Source organism: Giraffa tippelskirchi, chromosome 3 (assembly GCF_054371585.1).
Source record: "Giraffa tippelskirchi isolate mGirTip1 chromosome 3, T2T-mGirTip1v1.2.pri, whole genome shotgun sequence".
In the NCBI taxonomy this organism is placed as follows: domain Eukaryota; kingdom Metazoa; phylum Chordata; class Mammalia; order Artiodactyla; family Giraffidae; genus Giraffa; species Giraffa tippelskirchi.
The window spans coordinates 14,503,171-14,526,274 of NC_137277.1; the positions used below are offsets into that span (position 1 = coordinate 14,503,171).

General features: G+C 36.9%; 1 protein-coding gene across 5 annotated transcripts in view; it reads left to right on the top strand.

The window, feature by feature from the left end:
• TANC2 (tetratricopeptide repeat, ankyrin repeat and coiled-coil containing 2) overlaps nucleotides 1-23,104 on the top strand; it is a 363,447-nt gene that overhangs the window by 156,271 nt on the left and 184,072 nt on the right. Inside the window, exon 1 of one of the 5 annotated variants that reach the window (XM_081576544.1) lies at nucleotides 3,380-3,428. The exons of the other annotated variants lie outside the window; for them this stretch is intronic. The gene's annotated coding sequence lies outside the window, so the exon portion shown is untranslated. Of the gene's footprint in view, nucleotides 1-3,379; nucleotides 3,429-23,104 lie in introns of those variants that run through there. 5 annotated transcript variants of the gene reach the window in all.

Genomic DNA, 23,104 nt, shown 5'->3' on the forward strand with positions numbered 1-23,104 from the left:
GGATAACTGGGGATTCATGTTGCATTATCCAATGGGTAATGGAACAAAGTATGAAAACAATCATCTGAGCACTCCAGATGATTATGGAAAAGTTACATTTTACTCAAATTCCCCAGATAAGTTGTGCTTTAATATTTCAAAGAATAGGATTTTTTTTTTTAATGAGAGAAAAGGTATTTATCATGTGTATTAGAAAGTGAATGATAAAGTGACTTGAGTGAGAACTTGAAACAGGAGTGTACAGGACACGTGTTTGTCTAGGCAGTTTTCATAAAGGATACTGTGGAGGAGAAAAACAAGACTGGATTGAGGACGCCTTTGGTTTGGTAAACTAAGGTGGTAGCAGTGGAAAAAGTGCAAAGAGAAGATTTTGAGGAATAAGTACATTGGTGACTGACCAGTTACAGAATCAAGGAAATATGAAAGATCTGTCCAAGATGAGTCCAAGACTTAAAGAATGGAATTGGTGGCCTCATTAATAGCATCAGAGAGATTAGGGCTGCTGGTTTTGAGAGAAGAGACACTTGGAGTTCAGGTGATGAGATAATAGAGTGATACGGGTTATGTAGTTACAACACTTAACAAGAGTAAGATTTTAAGATGTGAATTTGGAAATTATACCCATAGAGAGTAGTTAAAACTCTTAGAATAGGTAAATATCTCTTAAGAATGAGAATTGAACAAGTAAACAGAAAAAGATGGGGAATGAGTATTTTACAAGCATTTACCAAGCATTATCACTTTAACTCATTTGAACTTTTCAGTGACAGTTTGGATTATTATGGCCATGAAAACAAGACCTAATCAGCTTAACCATTAAGCAATTTAGGCATTAAGAGATCAGTATTCCAACTTGGGTCTTTCTCTAACTATAGTTCCTACTCTCAGGAATGAAGAAGTAAACCTCAAGGAATACTCCACTTAAGGAACCAAAAGAGAAAAACTCATGTTAAATAGACAGGTGAGATGAATAAGCAGCAGTCTAAAAGATGTTGGGAGAACCACAGTGGTATAACTATTACAAAAGCTGAGGTTTGGGAGGGTTTAGGGAATATTTAATCACTATTTTCAAACTCACTTAGAGGTCAAGAATACAGGTTCACATGGGGCCATTAATCTGTTTTTATGTGATCTGCTTTTTGCTTTCCTGAACTGGAGCCCAAACTCCTAGCTGCAGTGGTCTGCATTAGGCAAATAATTGGATTCAGTTTTTTTACAGAGGAGAAAGGAGAAAAAGCTGTGTAACAGAACAGGTGGGAGTGGAGCTGAGAGAAGGAAGTATCTAATGAAAAGTTCACAGCCGAGTGCACTTTTAGAGTTCTAGTAGTTTTTTGGTGTCTGATACAGTCACAAACAGGATTCATCAAGGCTTTTGAAGTTAAAATGTTTCTCTTCATTTAACATCATTACTCCAGTAAATTTCCCAGGAATTGAACCAGAGTCTCCTGCATTGCAGGCAGATTCTTTACCAACTGAGCTCTCAGGGAAGCTCTTAACATATTTAAGCTATCCCCAAAGCAGGGTGACTGTTTTCCATTAACTCCTGCGATGTGGTGTAGTAGTTCAGGTTCTGCCACTTAACTACTTTTGTGATACTGAATGTGTTAATGTAACCTGTGTTTCAGTTTTCTCATCTATGAAATAGGTGTGTAGCAACCCCCATAAGGTTTGTAAGGATTGAGTTTTTATAGGTAAAATGCTTACAATGGCCTCTAGTAGATAGTTAAGTACTGAATAATAATAATTGATACTGATGTCACTTATTGGCAGTTTCAAGACCTGATTTATCTCTTTTTGTACCTCTTTTACTTTTCCAGTTTTTCCTTTACTGAGAAGGGAAGCTGTTTCACTACTACTTGTTAGGTTGTTTTTTAAGTGAGTTGAAAGTATTAATGAGCAGAAGGTTTAAAGCATAACTGGATTTAGAAAACATCTTGCTGTCAAGAGCAGTGGGTACTGGTGTTGACTTTTCTCTGTAACATTGATCCAGTAACTATTAATGTGCAGAGTATTTCATTATGAATTTCTATTACTTCCAGTGAAAACTAGTTTTGTAGTCAAACAGAAACAACTGAGAAGTATATAATTTGCCCTTCTTTGTTGAATTTAAAAGAACCCCCTTCCAAAAAAGTATGAATAAATATGTTGTCATATTATTATGATATGATGGCAAACTTAGAATTATGGTAATGTTATACATTCAGTGTGCAGTAGGTTTTTCCATTTTAGCGTTTATTACAATATAAGTTTTAAACTATTTAGCAATGTGGTGGTGGTGGTAGTTTAGTTGCTAAGTGGTGTCTGACTCTTGTACCCTCATGGACTGTAGCCCACCAGGCTTCCTCTGTCCATGGGATTTCCCAGGCAAGAATACTGGAGTGGGTTGCCATTTCTTTCTCCGGGGGATCTTTCTGACCCAGGAATCAAACCCGAATCTCCTGCATTTCGGGTGGATTCTTTACCATCTGAGCCACTAGGGAAGCCCCATTTAGCAATGTAGTATAAAGGCTGTGTACCATTCTTTGTCAACTCTGGAGCCAGACTTTGGATAGGAGTCCTGACTGACACTAGTTCTATGTCCTTGGACAAGTAATCTAACCTCTTCTGTGCCTCAGTTCCCTTGTCTACAAAAAGCAGGTAATAATAGTATCTACTTCGTACGGTTATTGTGAGGTTTAATGAGTAAAATACTTTGAACAGTTCAGATCATAATTGCTCAATCTGTTACTATGTTAGTATGTGTGTAATTTATCTCTTGTCTCCTTACAAGGCAGAAACAGTATTTATCCTCTTTATTATTCTATCCTCAATCTTTAATATAATGCCTGGTATGTAGTAGATGTTCAGTACACATTTATTGATCAGTAAAATATTCTGAGCTTACCTAGGGCCTCAAAAATAGGCTTGGCTTGAATACTTTCAGCCAAGCAGACCAAAGCAAATAACTCATGTAATGTTAAGAGCCTTTGTTCACTGAGGGGTTTTTTTTGTTGTTGTTTTTTTTAGATGAAATCTTGAAAAGTCACCATTTCATTTATTGATCATACTTGTACCAGTAAGCATTTTTAAACTGAGGCTGGAAGTAGGTGTGACAAATGAGTGAGGCTCCTTCTCTCCCCTCTGATTCTTAGGATTCTCTATAGACTTTGTAATGCCTAGAAAAGGAAGAAATAGCTTTCTTCATGCCAATTTTGACCCAGTTTGAAAACATCTTGCTGAAAAGTTGCTCTGATGTGTGAAGTCAGTTTACCTAGGCCTGAGGTTGGAGACATACTCTAGGTATGGCAAAGTTTCTCATTTTTAAGTACCATAAAAGGTCAGATATAACTTGGCAAAACTGAGGTTGAAATCTGCTCTTATTTTGTTATTCTCCCCATTAGGTTTTCTCTATGTGTTGTGGAATCTTCTTCATTGAACCATTGTACAGGGTGCATCGTGTTTGCTACTCACACCCATTTTGAGGATAAATCATTGCTTTAATGAGTAGTTTCTATATCCATGTCAAAATCTAATCTACTTAGCATAGATTATTTTAAACGATATTTCTTTTGTCTAGACAGTGTGATGTGGAACCATGGGCTACCTCTTCTACATTGAATTTAATTCATATTTCCTAGATTATGCCTTGGGTTTTGAAAAGTCATTTTTTTGGCCAACATCTGTCTGTCTGAAATGGCTTTGTTTTATGTTTCTAGTATTGCTTTTGATCCTTTACTTCTCAAATACTTTATTGTTAAGAATATAGCTAGTAGAATGTCACAAAATAGTGTAGTTTTAGAGAATGAAATATGACAAAGTGTAAACAACTCACTCTATGGAAATGTATTCATGTTTTAATTTCCCACTCCATCACTGTCCTTTGAATTATGGACACTGGCTCTCATTAATCACCATAAGGGATTGGCAGAATTTTATACTCTTGTGTTTTATTTTCAAATCTCAGTCTTGATAATCGGTGCCTTACAGGCTTGGTAATATCTGAAGATGTTCCAGTCTTATGTTCTCATCTGCATTCTGCATATCATTTGCCCAGGGCAGGGTAGATTAGCTCTACCAGTGACAAGAGATGGCTCCTTAACTGACCTTCACCTAAACACTTGTAGGGTTAATGTTCTCCATTCCCTTTTTTGACACCTACTAACTGTTGCCAGGGCAAGGTGGATTTTATAGGCCAGTAGGCTACCTTCTGATATACCTACATACTTCTGTTATCCCTGAAGTGGCATGTGCTTACTGAAAGTGAAAGTTGCTCAGTCATGTCCAACTCTTTGCGACCCCAGGGACTATGGAGTCCATGGAATTCTCTAGGCCAGAATACTGGGGTGGGTAGCCTTTCCCTTCTCCAGGGGATCTTCCCAACCCAGGAATCAGACCCAGGTCTCCCTCATTGCAGGTGGGTTCTTTACCAGCTGAGCCACAAGGGAAGCCCAAGAATACTGAAGTGGGTAGCCTATCCCTTCTCCAGTGGATCTTCCTGACCCAGGAATCGAACCGAAGTTTCCTGCATTGCAGGTGGATTCTTTACCAAATGAGCTGTCAGGAAGCTATCAGGAAGTGCTTACGGAGAGGCAGTTAAATTCATGGCCATTGTATGTCCTATTAGGAAAACATGATTAAATTCTATACATTAACTAATAAAATACAAATGTAAAAAGGAAAGCATTTATAAAGTTATCGTTCCTACTAAATTATGTTAAAAGCTTGGGGGAAAATCAATTAAAATGTCAGTGAAGGTACTTTAAAAACAAAAACAAAAAAAGTGCTGTAATGAACTAGTGCAAAAACACTATGGGGGGAGTGGATAAGATTGTTAGTATCAAGAGTAAAAAATTATAGTGAGTAGTAACATAGAGATCTAATGCAGAGTATAATGAATGTAGATAATAATACTGTATGTACTATAACCCTAGTGGCTTAGACAGTAAAGAATCTGTCTGCAATGCAGGAGACTCGAGTTTGATCCCTGGGTTGGGAAGATCCCTTGGAGAAATGACAACCTACTCCAGTATTCTAGCCTGGGAAATCCCACGAGCCAGAGGAGCCTAGCAGGCTATAGTCCATGGAGTTGCAAGAGTCCAACACAACTTAGTGACTAAACGACAACTGTACAAGTTTGGTGTATGGCATAATTATTTGACTTACATACATGATGAAATGATTATCACGATAAGTTTAGCAAACATCTGTCATCTCAGATACAAAATTAAAGAAAGAGAAACAAAATTTTTTCTTTGTGATGAAAACTCAAGATTCACTCTCTTAACTTTCATATCTAACAGTGTTAATTATATTCATCATGTTGCACGTTATATCTCTAGTACTTATTTATCTTATAACTGGTAGTTTGTGCCTTTTGATTACCCTCATCCAATTCCCCCTCCCTCCGGCCCCCTTCCTGCCTCTGGTAACCACAAATAGAGATCAGTAAACTTTTTTAAAGGAACAGATAGTAAGTAATTTAGGCTTTGCTGGCTAATAGTCAAAATCAAAGGTATTATATAGGTATATAACCATTTAAAATGTAACAATTTGAAATGGTAAAATCCATTCTTAGCTTGTTGTTCATTCACTAAGTTGTGTCCCACTGTTTGTGACCCCATGAACTGCAGCACGCCAGGCTTTCCTGTCCTTCACTATTGCCCCGAGTTTGCTCAAACTGATGTCCATTGAATCAGTGATGCTATCCAACCATCTCATCCTCTGTCATCCCCTTCTCTTTTTGCCTCCCATCTTTCCCAGCATCAAGGTCTTTTCCAATAAGTTGGCTCTTTGCATCAGGTGGGGAGCTTCAGCATCAGTCCTTCCAATGAATATTCAGGACTGATCTCCTTTAGGATGGACTGGTTGGATCTCCTTACTGTCCAAGGGACTCTCAAGAGTCTTCTCCAACACCACAGTTCAAAAGCATCAATTCTTTGGTGCTCAGCTTTCTTTATAGTCCAACTCTCACATCCATACATGACTACTGGAAAAACATAGCTTTAACTATATGAACCTTTGTTGGCAAAGCGATGTCTCTGCTTTTTAGTACGCTGTCTAGGTTGTCATAGGTTTCCTTCCAAGGAGCAAGTATGTTTTAATTTCATGGCTACAGTCACTGTCCACAGTAATTTTAGAACCCAAAAAAATAAAATGTCACTACTTCCACTTTTTTCCCTTCTATTTGCCATGAAGTGGTAGGACCAGATGCCATGATCTTAGTTTTCTGAATGTTGAGTTTTAAGCCACCTTTTTCACTCTCCTCTTTCACCCTCATCAAGAGGTTCTTTAGTTCCTCTTCACTTTCTGCCATTAGAGTGGTATCATCTGCCTATCTGAGGTTGTTGATATTTCTCCTGGCAATCTTGATCCCAGCTTGTGATTCATCCAGTATGGCATTTCACATAATGTACTCTGCATAGAAGTTAAATAAGCAGAGTGACAATATACAGCCTCGACATGCTCCTTTCCCAATTTTGAACCAGTCTATTGTTCTATGTCTGGTTCTAACTGTTGGTTCTTGACCTGCATACAGGTTTCTCAGAAGACAGGTGAGGTGGTCTGGTATTCCCATTTCTTGAAGAATTTTCAACAGTTTGTCGTGATCCACATAGTCAAAATCCTTGTTCATGGGGTTCTTGAGGCAAAAATATTGGAGTGGTTTGCCATTCCTTCCACCAGTGGACCACATTTTGTTAGAACTGTCCATTTTGACTCATCCATCTTGGATGGCCTTGCATGGCATGGCTCATAACTTCATTGGGTTATGCAAGCCCTTCACCATAACAGGGCTTTGATTGATCACGAAGATTCTTAGCTTACAGGTCATAAAAATACAGCCAGGTGACCAGATTTGGCCCTCAAGCCATAGTCTATCAATCTTTGACTTATGATATAGAGAAGATACTTAGATATTTACTCTTCATATTTTGAGGTGGTGTAAGTCAGTGGTATTATAGATTATGCATTTCCACATAATATAGTTGATACTGTAAATTTGATGATTTTTTCCAGAATATTTTTAAAAATACAAACATTCCTTCTTTACATAATTAACAAGCATTCCAAATTGTAGAGTTTAATTTCATAACAGTTTGCATTAATGGGAAATCAAAAAGTTGGGTTCTTTAAGATAATTTTCGTATACTGTCTATAATACTGAAAGAATTATAGACAGGTATGAAAATTTACATCAGTTCATGAACAAGAAACCCTTAAGAAATTTACATGTGAGAGAATGGGGGAGAAAAGAAAATGCATAATAATATGAAGAGAAATTAGTTGTGTTTTATGAATATGTAGAAAAATTCAGCAAAGTTTGAAATTCATAAACTGTTTAGAATTTCATAGCCTAAGCTATGCATATGCTATATATCTCACTGCATAGGAGGAGAGTTATTGGGGACTATTTCTTGTAATATTTTGGAAAAATTACCCAGTATTGACTTATTTACTGAAGCAGAACAGGATAGGGACAAAATATGCACAAATAGGAGGCTGGGGCTAATCTTAATCATAAGTCATGAAAGGATATCTCATTATGAAGAATGTGGTGTTAGAAGATCTCTCTCTCTGCCCATTCTGTCTTCCAGATGATCTAATACATTCTGATGACTTTAAAATATCATCCATGTATTCCTATCAAGAACTCAGAAATGTCTTATTACTAGTAAATCCAGCTGTTTTACTGACAGCTCTGTATAGAGTGTGTCAAGGACTTGGTATTGAGGGAGAAAAAGCAGATTTTGATGCCTGTCATGATGTCTTGCATACCAAAATTACCCAATAAATACTTAATGGTCTCAGAATTCTTAGGAGGGAGGAACACTGGTTCCCTAGTAGTTTTATGTGTGTATTATTATTTTAATGAAGGTGTAAATATACATGCTTTTCTAAAAAATCAGTTTGTACAGAAGGGTTTGAAATGAAAAGCTACAATCCCCAGATTCATCTTTATCCTCCTCTGGGAGACAGTTGCTTAAATTTGTGCTATTTCCTTGGTGGCTACATTCATATCTCTAAATTATTATGCTTCTGCTGAAATTCCTAGATTGAACAGGTTAGATATGTCTCATGAAATAGTAAGCTTATTTGCACTGCCCCCTGTTTTCCTCCCAGTGCAACTGTCTTTGTTTTTTGTTTTATTGATTATAGCTATAAATACTATTTCTTCTTCTATCAAGTATAAACAGTATTACTGATTTCTGCTTTATAAGAAGATGACATTGGCACCCCTGCACACATAGTTTCTGATGAGAAGTTAGACATCACTCAAATTGTTGGCTCATGTATGTTTATGTTGTTTTTCTCTGGATGCTTTTAAGATTCAGATCTGTTTTTCTTTGGTTTTCAGCAGTTTGACTGTGACAAGCCTAATGTGGTTCTGTTTATATTTATCCTGCCTGGGGTTTCTGGGCTTCTTGATATAATATTTAGCTATTATTTCTTCAGATATTTTTCTGCCCCATTTTCTCTTCTTCTGAGATTCTAATTATATGTATATTTGACCATTGGATATCCTCTCACATGTCTTAAGGATTTTTTTAGGTTTTTTTTTTTCCTTTTAATGTTTGTTCTCTGTAGTTCTCAGATTGGATAATTCCCATTCATATATCTTTGAGTTCACTGACTTATCTATCATTTTAAACTATTTGCAATGTACTATATATTATATTTCTATGTGTGTGCTACGTATATGATATACATATATATGTATACACATTCATTTAAATTATCATGTTTATAGATTTTTGATGGTGAGCACACTGTAGGATATACAGAAATAAAAATATGTACGTATGAAACTTACCATAACCCAGTGGTATCCCAATTAAAAAATTGTCTTGTTTAAACAGTTAGATATGTTGTTAAACCCATTCAGTGATGTTTTTATTTCAGCTATTTGTTTTTCTGTTCTAGAATTTCTGTTTAGTTCTCTTTTTATAGTTTCTACTTCTCTCCTAAGATTTCCTTTATTTTTTAAATTGAGAATATATTTCTTTACCATGCTGAAAAGACAATAGCTGCTTTAAATTTCTCATCTGTTAATTACAGTATCTGGAGTGTTTTAGGGTTAGTCTCCATCTTTTCTTTGATAATGAGTCATATTTTCTTGGTTCTTCTGTATTAATTAATTTTGTATTGTTAAAAAAAAAGAAACAATTTTGTATTGTATTGTGGACATTTGATTTAGTGGATATTCTGGATTTTGTTATATTCCTTCAAAGAGCATTAATATCTTTCTTTCAGCAGGCAATTAACTTGGTTTGACTCAATGAAAAATTCCGTCTCTTGGGCATCAGTTCATTCAGTTGTTTTAACGTTAGCCAACCTGTTCCATGTGTACATGGTTTAGGAATCAGCCAGAGATATGAATGAAGTTTATACACAGAATCTGGGCTACCTCCTGTAGCTCTCTCTGTTTTCTGTAAATCCTCCTCCCCTCACTTCTCAGAGACTGTTGTTGCTACAACCTCTGTCTTTTGATACTTCAGACTAGAAAAACTGTAGGTTTTCTATTGGAGTTTCAACGATCCCATCCAGTGGTAACTGTGGGCTGCTTTTAAACCAAAAGCTGAAAAGTCAGAAAAAAAAAGAAAGAGAGAAAAACTAATTCCAGTCTGTTTCCTCAGGTATATACCCAGTAGTGGGATTGCTGGGTCATATGGTAGTTTAATTTCTAGTTTTTTAAGGAATTTCCATACTGTTCTCCACAGTGGTTGTATCCATTTGCATTCCTACCAACAATACAAGAGGATTGTCTTTTCTCTGCACCCTCTCCAGGATTAATGTTTGAAGACTTTTTGATGATGGCCGTTCTGACCGGTGTGAAATGATGCCTCGTTGTAGTTTTGATTTGCATTTCTCTAAAAAAGAGCATTGTTGAGTATCTTTTCATGTGTTTTTTAGCCATCTGTATATGTTCTTTGCGGAGAAGGCAATGGCACCCCACTCCAGTACTCTTGCCTGGAAAATCCCATGGATGGAGGAGCCTGGTGGGCTACAGTCCATGGGGTCGCTAAGAGTCGGACACGACTGAGCGACTTCACTTTCACTTTTCCCTTTCATGCACTGGAGAGGGAAATGGCAACCCACTCCAGTATTCTTGCCTGGAGAATCCCAGGGACGGTGGAGCCTGGTGGGCTGCCGTCTGTGGGGTCGCACAGAGTCGGACTCGACTGAAGCGACTTAGCAGCAGCAGCAGCAGCATATGTTCTTTGGAGAAATGTCTATTTAGGTCTTCTGCCCACTTTTTGATTGGGTTGTTTGTTTTTTTGGTATTGAGCAGCTTTCTTGCAATTTTCAGCTCTCCTCCAGAATCTCTCTATTGTTTTCAATCCAGGGGCCTTGAGGGTGGTTGCTTTTTGTGTTTTATCCAAGTTTATAGTTACTGTCTGTGTGAGGGTCCATCTGATAGAGAATCTTACTTGGCTCTACAGAAACAACCTCCTCAAATAAGATTTTGAAATTTTTATCTTTGATTAATACTGACATTTTCTCAGGTTACTTATTACTAACCATAGAAATATTTATGTGTTAGGGAGCTGACATGTAGTTTTTAATACCAAATTTTATAGAAACTCTTAATTTTTGTGTTCTTTTCCTTACCGCTTCTGGTTACATACTTACATGTTTTCTCTTCTCCATACATCCCGTGAGATATATTATTAAAATGACAGAAATCATAAGAAAAAATGTATAAATGTTTTAATTTCAGATTACATTTTGGCTTCTGTTCCTCTTTACTGTATTACACAATACTGCTTCTTACTAACAAACAACCAAGAAGAGTACAGGAAACAGTATTTCATGCTTTTATTTAGAAAAACCAGAAGAAAAAAAAATCCCTGCTGCTTCTTCTGAATCAAATCCTTGCCTGGTAGAGCAGTAGTTCTCTTCTTCCAGCAAGGAGATCCAACCAGACCATCCTAAAGGAAATCAGTCCTGAATATTCATTGGAAGGACTGTTGCTGAAGCCGAAACTCCAATACTTTGGCAACCTGATGTGAAGACCTGACTTATTGGAAAAGAGCCTGATGCTGGGAAAGATTGAAGGCAGGAGGAGAAGGGGATGACAGAGGATGAGATGGTTGGATGGCATCACTGACTCAATGGACATGAGTTTGAGTAAGCTCTGGGAGTTGGTGATGGACAGGGAAGCCTGGCGTGCTGCAGTCCATGGGGTCGCAAAGAGTCGGACACGACTGAGCAACTGAACTGAACTAAACTGAATTTGCATTAGAGGCTGCAACTCATCTTTCCATATCCTGTTCATCTCAGGAGTTAATCATCTTATTTTCCTCTCTGTTTCTTCCTAGTCAGGTGATCGCAAGGTTTCAGAGTGATGTGAAGCAACTTGCATTGTTGCAAAGACTGGAAATTGCTGACAGATAATCTAAGATTAGAGAAAGATTGTGATTCTTTACCCACAGTTAGTGGATAGTGAAGTATTCTCTGTTGTGAGTTCTTTATTATAAGATTGATAGCAACTGTACACTCCAAAATCAAGCCAGAAGGTTATTGGTTCTCCACACTTAATCTTTGAAAATGTCTCAGGAGTCATTTTTGTCCATGGGACAAAGACTCAGTTTGTTGTTTTCTGTCTTTGTAGAGTTTTATTATCGGAGAAGGCAATGGCACCCCACTCCAGTACTCTTGCCTGGAAAATCCCATGGATGGAGGAGCCTGGTAGGCTACAGTCCATGGGGTCGCTAAGAGTCAGACACGACTGAGCGACTTCACTTTCACTTTTCCCTTTCATGCACTGGAGAAGGGAATGGCAACCCACTCCAGTATTCTTGCCTGGAGAATCCCGGGGACGACGGAGCCTGGTGGGCTGCCGTCTATGGGGTCACACAGAGTCGGACACAACTGAAGCGACTTAGCAGCAGCAGCAGCCCAGTGTTTCCTTTTACGGCAGATTACAGCAGTTCTCTGCCTTCCACATTGACTGCCTAGGACCTTCTTCAGCATACTTTCCTGAAGTTTCATGAAAGAAAAAAAAAACTGATTTTAGTCTCCTTTCTTTAACTGTTAATTTTCTGAGTTTTTTAGTTTTTATTGGAGATAATTGCTTTACAGTGTTGTGTTGGTTTCTGCCATACAACAACGTGGATCAGCCACAAGTATATGTGTACCCTCCCTTTTAAACCTCCCTCCTACCCGCCATCCCTTTGCACATCTCTAGATCATCACAGAGTACTGAGTTGAACTTCCTGTGTTATATAGCAACTTCCCAGTAGCTATCTGTTTTACACATGGTATATATGCCTCAGTGCTGCTCTCTCAATTTGTCCCACCCTCTCCTTCCCCCACTTTGTCCACAAATCTGTTCTCTATGTCTGCATCTCTGTTCTGTCCTGCAGATAGGTTCATCAGTACATTTTTTAGATTCCATGTATATGTGTTAGTATACAATATTTGCTTTTCTCTTTCTGACTTACTTCATTATGTTTAATAGGCTCTAGATTCATCTACCACACTAGAATTGACTCAAATGCATTCCTTTTTATGGCTGAGTAATATTCCATTGTATGTATGTACCAAACTGCTTTATCCATTCATATGTCCATGGACAACTAGGTTACTTCCTTGTCCTGGCTGTTATAAATAGTCCTGAAATGAACATTGGGATCCATGTGTCTTTTTGAATTATGGGTTTCTCAGGATGTATGCCCAGTAGTGGGATTGCTGGGTCATATGGTAGGTCCTTGTGGAGAAGTCAATTTGTAATTGTCAGAAATTGATGGCTGACCATTATTTACATGCTTACTATTCAAATCTATTTCTCTTCATTTCTTAAGTGTATGTGAAACTATTTTTTCCAAGGAATTTTATGTTGTTGCACCTAGTTAGCATATTTTCAGCCATTACTGATAGTTGATGCAAGATGGAAAACAGCAGTGCAATGACATTGTGCATCATTCTCAAAATACTGTTCTGAGATGATTATTCTGCAGTCCCTGCCTTTAAAGAGTCATATTAGGATTTCACAATTCAGACAAATAATAAAGGAATGGAATTTGTACTTCAAATTTATAATTTCTGGATCCAATAACTTAACACACTTTTAAATTATACTTTGTAAACTGTTGAAAAGGAACTAACCACTAGTTTTCTCATATTCTAAATACCACTTTTTCAACAGACTGTGCCTTTCCCCATCATACAGGTAAGAGGACCTATACTAGTACTCTTGTTATAATTCATACTCCAGTAAAGAAAGTAACTTCACCCATTAAAAAGCTGTGTTTTTTTTTGGGGGGGGGGCAGTGCAGAACAGCAGACAGAACTGAGGCAAGAAGCATGAGTAAATTAATTCTTGTTCTTTGACATCATAAACCATCCCCTCTGGATACCAAATTTTGATCAGCCTCTTAAAATTTACTTTGTATATCTCCATGTTCCTCCATTACTTGTCACATCATCATCATCACAGATACTAATAACAGTGACAACATCCAGTATTGAGCACAGTTCTGTATGCAAGCCACTGTGCTAATTGCTTGGCAGAGATGAGTTCCTTTAAATCTTCACAATAATCATGAGGGTAAGTGGCATACTATTAATGTTACTATGATTTTGTAGGCCGCTTAGTTCAGAGATATACAGAACCTCTGCTGTGGTATTATGGTTGATCTGTGAGTCCAAGATCCACATTTTAGTTTCTGTTCCAGGGGTAGCTCTGTCTGTGGCCTTGAGCAGCACATTTTGTTTCAGCTGCCTATTTCCAAACAATAATAAGTATTAATGTCTTCTTTTATCTGTACTTTATTCTTTAAATTTAATCTGTATAACAATTCTAAGAGAGAGATTATGGATCACGTTTTAAAGATGCAGAATCCAGGCTTGGAAAAGTTAAATAATGTGTTGGACCATATAACATAGCCCTGTAACATAAGTCCCACTTTAAAGCTCTTTCTTTTAATCAGTGTGTTCTTTTTTTTAATCCTGTTTCTTTCTTCCTACTTTCTCATAGGTGTATGATGAGAAAATATGAATTATACAGATGTAATACTTCTATCATAAAGGTGCTAGAAAAGATACATGTCTCCTCTAATTTGGGAGACATGGCAACTAATTTTTAGAACTAATTTTCAGAACATTTACAAGTACATCTAATCTCTTGCCTTCCAGTCTTATCACATCTGTTCTGTATTATTGCATAAATTACATATATGTTTCACATATAAATGCTATATTTTCAAGTTACATATGTAAAATTTGTTTGAAACATTTTTTATTTGAGGAGGTATACCTTTAGGATAGGAAAATAGGAAAGGCCATATACTCTGAAACTTTAACAGAGGTAGGATTCTGATAATTTTTAGTTGCATTATTTTCACTGCTTGTAGTTTCATATTTTCCTATGACAAAACACGTTTGTGTAATACTCTAAATTTTAATGTTGTTATATAATCTAGGTACTTTAAAACTCAGAAGTTGGCCTGACAAATATATAGAATTGCTTATATAAGTATATCAGTAATTATACATAAGCCAACATACTAAATTTTTTTAAATTTGAAACTACTTTTCATATTATCAAAAACCTAGCCCTTCTTCGGATGCATGGAAATGAAACCTAATATCATTAAACTAATTGGCATTTGAATATTGTGTTAGAATATTTAAAAGGCTTTTTTGAATTCTTGATTGTTGATTTGCATATGCAAAGATATTAAAATGGGCATTTGACAGCTACACTCCATTATTCTATCTAAACACACTAAGTTTTGCCATTCACTACTATAAAGAGATGGCATTTACAGAGTGAGTTGTAGGCTGTACTAGTTTGCCTTTTTCTTTGTAATAATACTGTGTATGATAAACAAGGGATTCCCTGGTAGCTCAGCTGCTAAAGAATCCGCCTGCAATGCAGGAGATAAACAAAGATTTAAATCTCAATTTCTTATTGAAATGAGAATTTCTATTTAATATTGTTAAAAATTTCATTGAAGTAATGTCTTATGGGAATGTCCTAAAAGTCATTGCCTTCATTTTTGAAGTAACTGTTCCTTTGGTGCACCATGTTGTCTCCATATTTATTGCTTGTATAGTCTATCTGTGTATCAGTTTGTCTAGTATATCTCTATGTGGCATAGCATAATTGCATGAAAATAGAACTTATATGGGAGTTACCTTGGATACAGCTTAGAATCACCAGTTTTCATCACTAGATGGATGATGAACATAAGACAGATCATTTATACCTCCAAAAATATGTAAATAAGCATAGTTAATTCATTTAACAAATAATAGTACTTGCTCTGTGCCCTGCACTATTACAAGCATCACTAAGGCTATAGCAGTTATAAGCAGACAAAAGTTCTGCCTTTTGTCAGCCACATTATGAATACTAAACATCTGGAAAATGCAAATGAAAATACCATAAGAGACTTCTTCCCATCCTGATGGATTAACCAGTACCGGACTTGCCCTCCCACTAGAAACAACCTTTTTCAGACATTGGACAGTTGACAGCATAGTACTGTGGTAGAGGAGGAAACTAGGGGAGTCCTGGCTTTTTGCCTGAAAGTGTTCTCCTGATGATGAAACTCAAGCGGAGAAGGGCAGTCTTGCTGAACTGAGGAAACAGAGATCAGAAATTGGGATTGGTTAGATGTACACTATTAAATATAGAATGGATAAACAACAAGGTCCTATTGTATAGCACAGGAAACTGTATCCAGTCTCCTGGGGTAAACCATAATGGAAAAGAATATTAAAAAAAAAAGAATGTGTGTATGTATATAACTGAGTTACTTTGCTGTACAGCAGAGATTGGCACAACACTGTAAATCAACTATACTTCAGTTTAAAAAAGAAAAAAAAAATGGGAATTTACCGAGTACTGAAGAATGGGGAGGGAGCTAAACAGAAACAGAACTACGAAATTCTGCATAGGGGCCCTTTTGAGTCTTTAACGTAATACTGAATTGCACATAGGTGGGGTGAGACTCCAGGAGGCTGAAGAAAGAATAAATCCCTAACGGTTCTTAGGATTCTCCCAGAAATGGGAGGTTTTTTTTCATTCTGACCAACCAGACTGTAGAGTTCTCATTAAAAACCTGGAGCATTCAGTAGCAGTTCAAGAAAGGACTTACTTTGGCAGTAATGCTAAACGTCTTCAGAGCAGAGGGTTACTCTAGACCTGCCTAAACAAAGGTTTTAAAATAAGGCTCAAAAAGATCAGACTGATCAGCCAGGGACTGATTTGCCTTGGAGGGTCAGAAAACAGCTGCTTAGCCTTCCTGGTGAAAGTTGAGAATAAAGAGGATGTTGGCTTCCTTTGTTAATACATCCTTCAGATATCCCTGAATGTGGAAGAACTTGGACACAGCCAGAGTATCCTTTCTAGTGTTTTCCTTTTAACTCAACTATGTTCTCAGCATATTTTGTTGGATATTAGTTGTGGAAAGTAAAGCTGGAAATTAAATAATTATAGTCTAATTATAATGATTTATACAGTGTTTGTTTTCTGAAAGTCTCAGTCTCAGTGAGATGATTTATAGTGTGATTAACTTTTATATTATCCATGAGTGCTTTTTAAAACTCACATTTTAAGACATTTCTTTTATTAAAGCTATTATTTATGATTTCTTCTTTGCTTTGATTTTCTACTGTATATATTCTTAACTAGCAAATAATTAACTAGATACCATGTGTACTGCAGTATTCTAGGCACTATAGTCTAAAGTATTGTGCATGAATGAAAAGAACTGTGTATATTTAGGCTGCTCCTAATTCTTAATGATATATGTGCAACTGATTTAAAAGAAAGGGGCTAAGTTTATATAGAATTTGCTGCTTTGTTCATTAGTTCTGCATCTAATTTGCATGAGGGCTTCCCAGGTGGCTCAGTGGTGAAAAATTGGCTGCCAGTGCAGGAGACACAGGAGATGTGGGTTCAATCCCCAGGACAGGGAAGATCCCTTGGCGAACGGAATGGCAATCCACTCCATACTCTTGCCTGAAAAATTGCATGGACAGAGGAACATTGTGGGGTCGCAGAGAATTGGACACAACTGAGCATGCGTGCACTTAACTTGTATGAATTTCAAAGCTATTTTGTAGAATATGTCTAAGAATACTACACATTCACCAAAACCTATTCCTCTTTCCTCCTGAGCACACAGTAAACTATATATCCCAGCCTTCTTTGCAGATAAGTGTGCCAAGTGACTGAATTTTGACTAACATGAGTGGAAATAATATATACCAATTCCAGACTGGGCTATAAAAGCTTTGCACATGCAGTTGTTTTCATCTTGTAACTTCTGAACTTCTTCAGAAGAATTGAAAGATAATGGAAAGGAAATAACATTGTAGCTATTCTATTAGTCAGAATAGGCTAGACTATTCTGTCATAACAAAAAAACCTTAAAAATCTCAGTGGCTTAATACAACAAAGGTCTATTTCTAGTTTAACCAGCAAGCCTGGGCAGCTCTCCAAGACAGCTGTCATTTATGCGGTAACACAGCAACCCGGGCTGCTCCAGTTTTGCATCTCTACGTCTCAGCGTGATGCCTTTTTATGACTTTTGTGCCAGAGGAAGAAACAGACTGAAAAATCATACAGGGACTGTGTCACCTCTGTTCTTATTGAATAAGCCGGAACTAGGCATGTAGTCATCAGAAGCTGGCAAAGATAGTCACGCCTGTGCCTAGAAAGGAATGACGGGTGCAGGGTGCTGGTAGGTACCAGTCAAGTCTACGATATGTAATTCAGTTTACTGCCACTTTTATAGATTGTGTAAAATCATCTCTTCCTAAAATGAGTGCTGCCTTTTGAAGGACTACATTCAAGTATGAATAAAAAATACGGTATTCTGAATCAAAAGTCTGTAATCTACCACTTGAATACTGTGATCTTGGGCAATAGATCTTTTGAGTCTATTTTCCCACTTGTTCTTCATGGAAAATTATGAAGGTTTAATGAGTTAGGTATGCGCTTCCCTGATGGCTCAGACAGTGACGAATCTGCCTACAATGCAGGAGACCTGGGTTCAACCCCTGGGTTGGGAAGATCCCCTGGAGAAGGCAAAGGCTACTTATTCCTGTATTTTTGCCTGGAGAATTCCATGAACAGAGGAGCCTGGCAGGCCACAGTCTATGGGGTCTCAAAAGAGATGGACACAACTAAATGAGTAACACCTTCACTTTTCAGTGAGTTAAGTAAAAATATAAATAAAGGTGTAGAATAAACCGTTAAACACGTTAGCTATTGTGTTATTGGTTATTGTATAGCTTTTTGAAAGTGAGCTATTTGTTTTTAGAGCTGTGTACACAGTGTTAGAATTAGGCTCCAGCATGAATTTAGTTTCACTAACAGAAGAGGCTCTGCAAGTCTCAAACAAAATTACCCTTCCCACTTATCTTTCTAAAACAAAGTTTAAGCATATTTTTCTACTGTTAGAATGCTCTTTCTACAAAATTATTTTTACTCTTTTTTTTTTTAATTTTTACTCTTCATTTTGCTTTGCTATACCAAATAAGGTCAGAGCAAAATCATATTTTTTTATAAAGCTTTGTAAGAAAATGATTATCAATAGATGTAATATTGGGAAAAGCTTAGTTTTTAAACTTTTTTATTTAATAAAACTTAAAATGCTATCATATCAACTAATTTTTAAAACAAGGCAAAATATGATATTTATTTAAGTGCCTAAACTAAATATAAATAAACAAAATTCATAAATCAAATAAATATCACTACAGATGTCTTCTAGACTGTTGATGTAAAACCTAGCCACAGGTGCCTAAACTAACCTTTTTTAGGTCTCTTGCTCTTGTCAAAACTTCTTTCCTAATTTTCTGATTGAGTTTGTAAAAGAGTGCTATTAACTTCTGCTTTTTTAAAGTATTTGATAGAATTCACCAGTGTTGTCAAGTAGAATTGGGCTTTTCTTTATAGGAAGATGTTTAATTTTTAATTCAGTTTCCTTGCATGTAACAGTCTATTCAGATTTCCCATTTCTTAATGAATCGTTTTTGATCATTTGTGTCAGGAATTGTCCATTTCATCTAAACTGTCTGATTTCTTGGCATGAAGTTGTTTATAACATTCTCTTATAATCTTTTTCATTTTTGTAGAGTTGATAGTGATGTCCTGTCTTTCATTCATAAGTTTTGGTAATTTGTGTCTTTGCTATTTTTCTTAGTCAGTCTGGTTTAGGATTTTTCAATTTTTTTTTTAAATTAGTTTATTTTCTATTTTTTAACTTTACAATATTGTATTTGTTTTGCCATACATTGACATGAATCCACCATGGGTGTACATGTTTTCCCCTTCCAGAACCCCCCTTCCACCTCCCTCCCCATCCCATACCTCAACATAATAAAAGCTATATATGACAAACCCACGGCAAACATTATCCTAAATGGGGAAAAACTGAAAGTATTTCCCGTAAAATCAATTTTTTTAGGTATATAGTCATTTATTTTTGTAAAATATGAAAGTTATATGTATCCTTAAAATACAATGCATCCGTTTTGTTTGCCTTTTGTTACTTTATTGAAATATAGTTGCTGTTGTTATTTTTCAGTCTCTCATTCGTGTCTGACTCTTTGCAACCCCATGGACTGCAGCACGCCAGGCTTCCCTGTCCTTCAGCATCTCCTGGAGCTTGCTCAAACTCATGTCCATTGAGTCAGTGAAACCATCCAACCATCTTGTACTCTATTGTCCCCTTCTCCTCCTGCCCTCAATCTTTCCCAGCATCATGGTCTTTTCTAATGAATTGGCTCTTCACATCAGGTGGCCAAAGTATTGGAGCTTCAGCATCAGTCCTTCCAATGAATATTCAGGATTGATTTTCTTTAGGATTGGCTGGTTTGATCTCCTTGTAGTCTCCCAAGGGACTCTCAAGAGTATTCTCCAACACTGCAGTTCAAAAGCAGCAATTCTTTGGTGCTCAGCCTTCTTTATGGTCCAACTCTCACATCCATACATGACTACTGGAAAAATCATAGCTTTGACTATACGGACCTTTGTTGGGAAAGTAGTATCGCTGCTTTTTCATACGCTGTCTAGGTCTGTCATAGCTTTTCTTCCAAGGAGCAAGCGTCTTTTAATTTCATGGCTGCAGTCACCATCTGCAGTGATTTTGGAGCCCAAGAAAATAACGTCTGTCACTGTTTCCATTGTTTCCCCATCTATTTGCCATGAGATGATGGGACCTAATGCCATAATCTTAGTTTTTTGAATGTTGAGTTTTAAGCCAGCTTTTTCACTCTACTCTTTTACCTTCATCAAGAAGCTCTTTAGTTCCTCTTTGCTTTCTGTCATAACGGTTGTGTCATAGTTGCTGTAGAATATTGTATAAGTTACAGGTGTATAATATTATATGAATTACAGATATACAATAAAGTAATTCACAATTTTTAAAGGTTATGTACTCCATTTATAGTTATTGTAAAGTAATGGCTGTGTTCTCTGTGTTGTACAATATATCCTTGTAGCTTATTTTATACCTTATTATGGTTCCAAAAGGTTCATTTGGATTTTTCCATAAGATGTTACAAAAAAAACAAAACTTTGGCCAACCTAATAGTCTGTGCTTGTTAGTCCTCTACCCCTATTTTTCCTCTCCTCTCTTCCCTGTCTCTGGGCTTCCCTGGTGGCTCAGATGGCAAACAATGTGCCTGCAGTGCGGGAAATCCAGGTTGGATCCCTCGGTCAGCAAGATCCCCTAGAGAAGGGAATGAGCCCTCCTCTTTTCCCTCTCTCTATGGGTAACCACTAGTTTTTTCTCTTGTTTCTGTGAGCCTGCTTCTTTTTTCTTATATTTACTGGTTTGTTGTATGTCTTGGATTTCACATGTAAGTGATATTATACAGTGTTTGTCTTTCTTTTTCTGACTTAGCATTATTGCCCTTCAAGTTTGTCCATGTTGCTGCTAGTGGCAGAATAGCATTATGGCTGAGTAGTGTTCTGGTGTGTGTAAGCGTGTGTGTGTACGTGTTTGGTATCCCACATCTTCCTTATCCATTCATCTGTTGATGGATGCTTAGGTTGCATCCATATCTTGGCAATTGTAAGTAACACTTCTAGGGACATTGGTGTGCATGTATCTTTTAGAATTAGGTTTTTTTTTTAATATATACCTGGGAGGAGAGTTGCTAGGTCATATGGTAGTTCTCTTTTTAGCTTTTTGAGAAACCTCCATTCTGTTTTTGACAGTGACTTCACCGATTTACATTCCTATGAACAGTGTACAAGGGTTCCCTTTTCTCCACATCCTCACTGACATTTGTCACTGTGTTCTTTTTGATGATAGCCATTCTGACGTGTGTGAGGTGATATTTCATTGTGGTTTTGATTTGCATTTCCCTGGTTAGCAGTGTTGAGCATCTTTTTATAGGCCAATTGGCCATTTGTATTTCCTCTTTGGAAAAAGTCTATTTAGTTCTCCTGCCCATTTTTAAAGATTTTTCATTTTGTTCATCTTTTCCAAGAATTCTTATTTCATTACTGTCCTCAGGTTTTTTATTTACTGTTTAATGCTTCCACTCTGAAAAAAATTTAGCCCTGAAAGCACATCCTCTAAATTTTGGTCAGTAGACAGCTTTATGAATGTATTCATGGTATCCTCTGACTTTGAAGTTATTACTTGCAAATAAATACTACTAATGTACTATCTAACATCTAGGTTGGTCATAACTTTTCTTTCAAGGAGCAAGCATCTTTAATTTCATTGCTGCAGTCACTATCTGCAGTGATTTTGGAGCCCCCAAAAATAAAGTCTGTCACTGTTTCCATTGTTTCCCCCATCTATTTGCCATGAAGTGATGGGACCAGATGCCATAATCTTAGTTTTCTGAATGTTTAGTTTTAAGCCAACTTTTTCACTCTCCTCTTTCACTTTCATCAAGAGGCTCTTTAGTTCGCTTTCTGCCATAAGTATGGTGTCATCTGCATATCTGAGATTATTGACGCTTGCTCCTTGGAAGAAAAGTTATGACCAACCCAGACAGCATATTAAATAGCAGAGACATTACTTTGCCAACAAAGGTCCATCTAGTCAAAGCTATGATTTTTCCAGTAGTCATGTATGGATGTGAGCGTTGGACTATAAAGAAAGCTGAGCAATGAAGAATTGATGCTTTTGAACTGTGGTGTTGGAGAAAACTCTTGAGAGTCCCTTGGACTGCCAGGAGACCCAACCAGTCCATCCTAAAGGAAATCAGTCCTGGGTGTTCATTGGAAGGACTGATGTTGAAGCTGAAACTCCAATACTTTGGCCACCTGATGCTAAGACCTGACTCATTGGAAAAGACCCCGATGCTGGGAAAGATTGAAGGTGGGAGGAGAAGGAGCCGACAGAGGATGAGATGGTTGGATGGCATCACCGACTTGATGGACATGAGTTTGAGTAAGCTCCGGGAATTGTTGATGGACAGGGAAGCCTGGGGTGCTGCAGTCCGTGGGGTCGCAAAGAGTCGGACACAACTGAGCAATTGAACTGAACTGAACTGACTATCTAATATACCATCTCAAATTGCATTTTTTGTTACTTCTCTGTAGCAGTTGGCTGTGTTACTGTTTGTAAATAGTTGTTCTGTACTTTATTTATTTATTTAAAATTATTAATGTCATTTCAGTTATTTAGGTTTTACTTGTTTAGAGTTTTTTGTTTTGTTTTCATTATTAGGAAGTTAGTATTGAAGTCTTTAGGTGATAGATAGTTTCTTTAAAAGAACTTACTTTGGTATTCAAATCCCTAAATTTTCAACAGACTGATTGAGTATTTTCTCCGTACTTGGATAGCTGCTGTATTCTTTGTGTTATGTTCAGGTGAGCTCCTCCTTTTCATTGGGACCATATTGCTGTAAGTTGATGCTGATCAGCTACCTTTCAGTTTTTTTAGAAAGTAGATATAGTTGCTGTTAGTCTTGGAAATTGTAAAACTACATAATATTGCTTTTTTGCTCAAATAAAATGAATTCTGAATTTCTTCTTTTTAAAGCTGTTCACTATGATCAGTGAAGATAGGGAATGTTCATATGAGAGTTCATCATGGATAACTAGTGGCCACACACTGATATTTGTATTGGTAAACACAGTTGACTTCACTTTGCCACACTGCACACATTTCATACACTTACATTCATACAGGTTTCA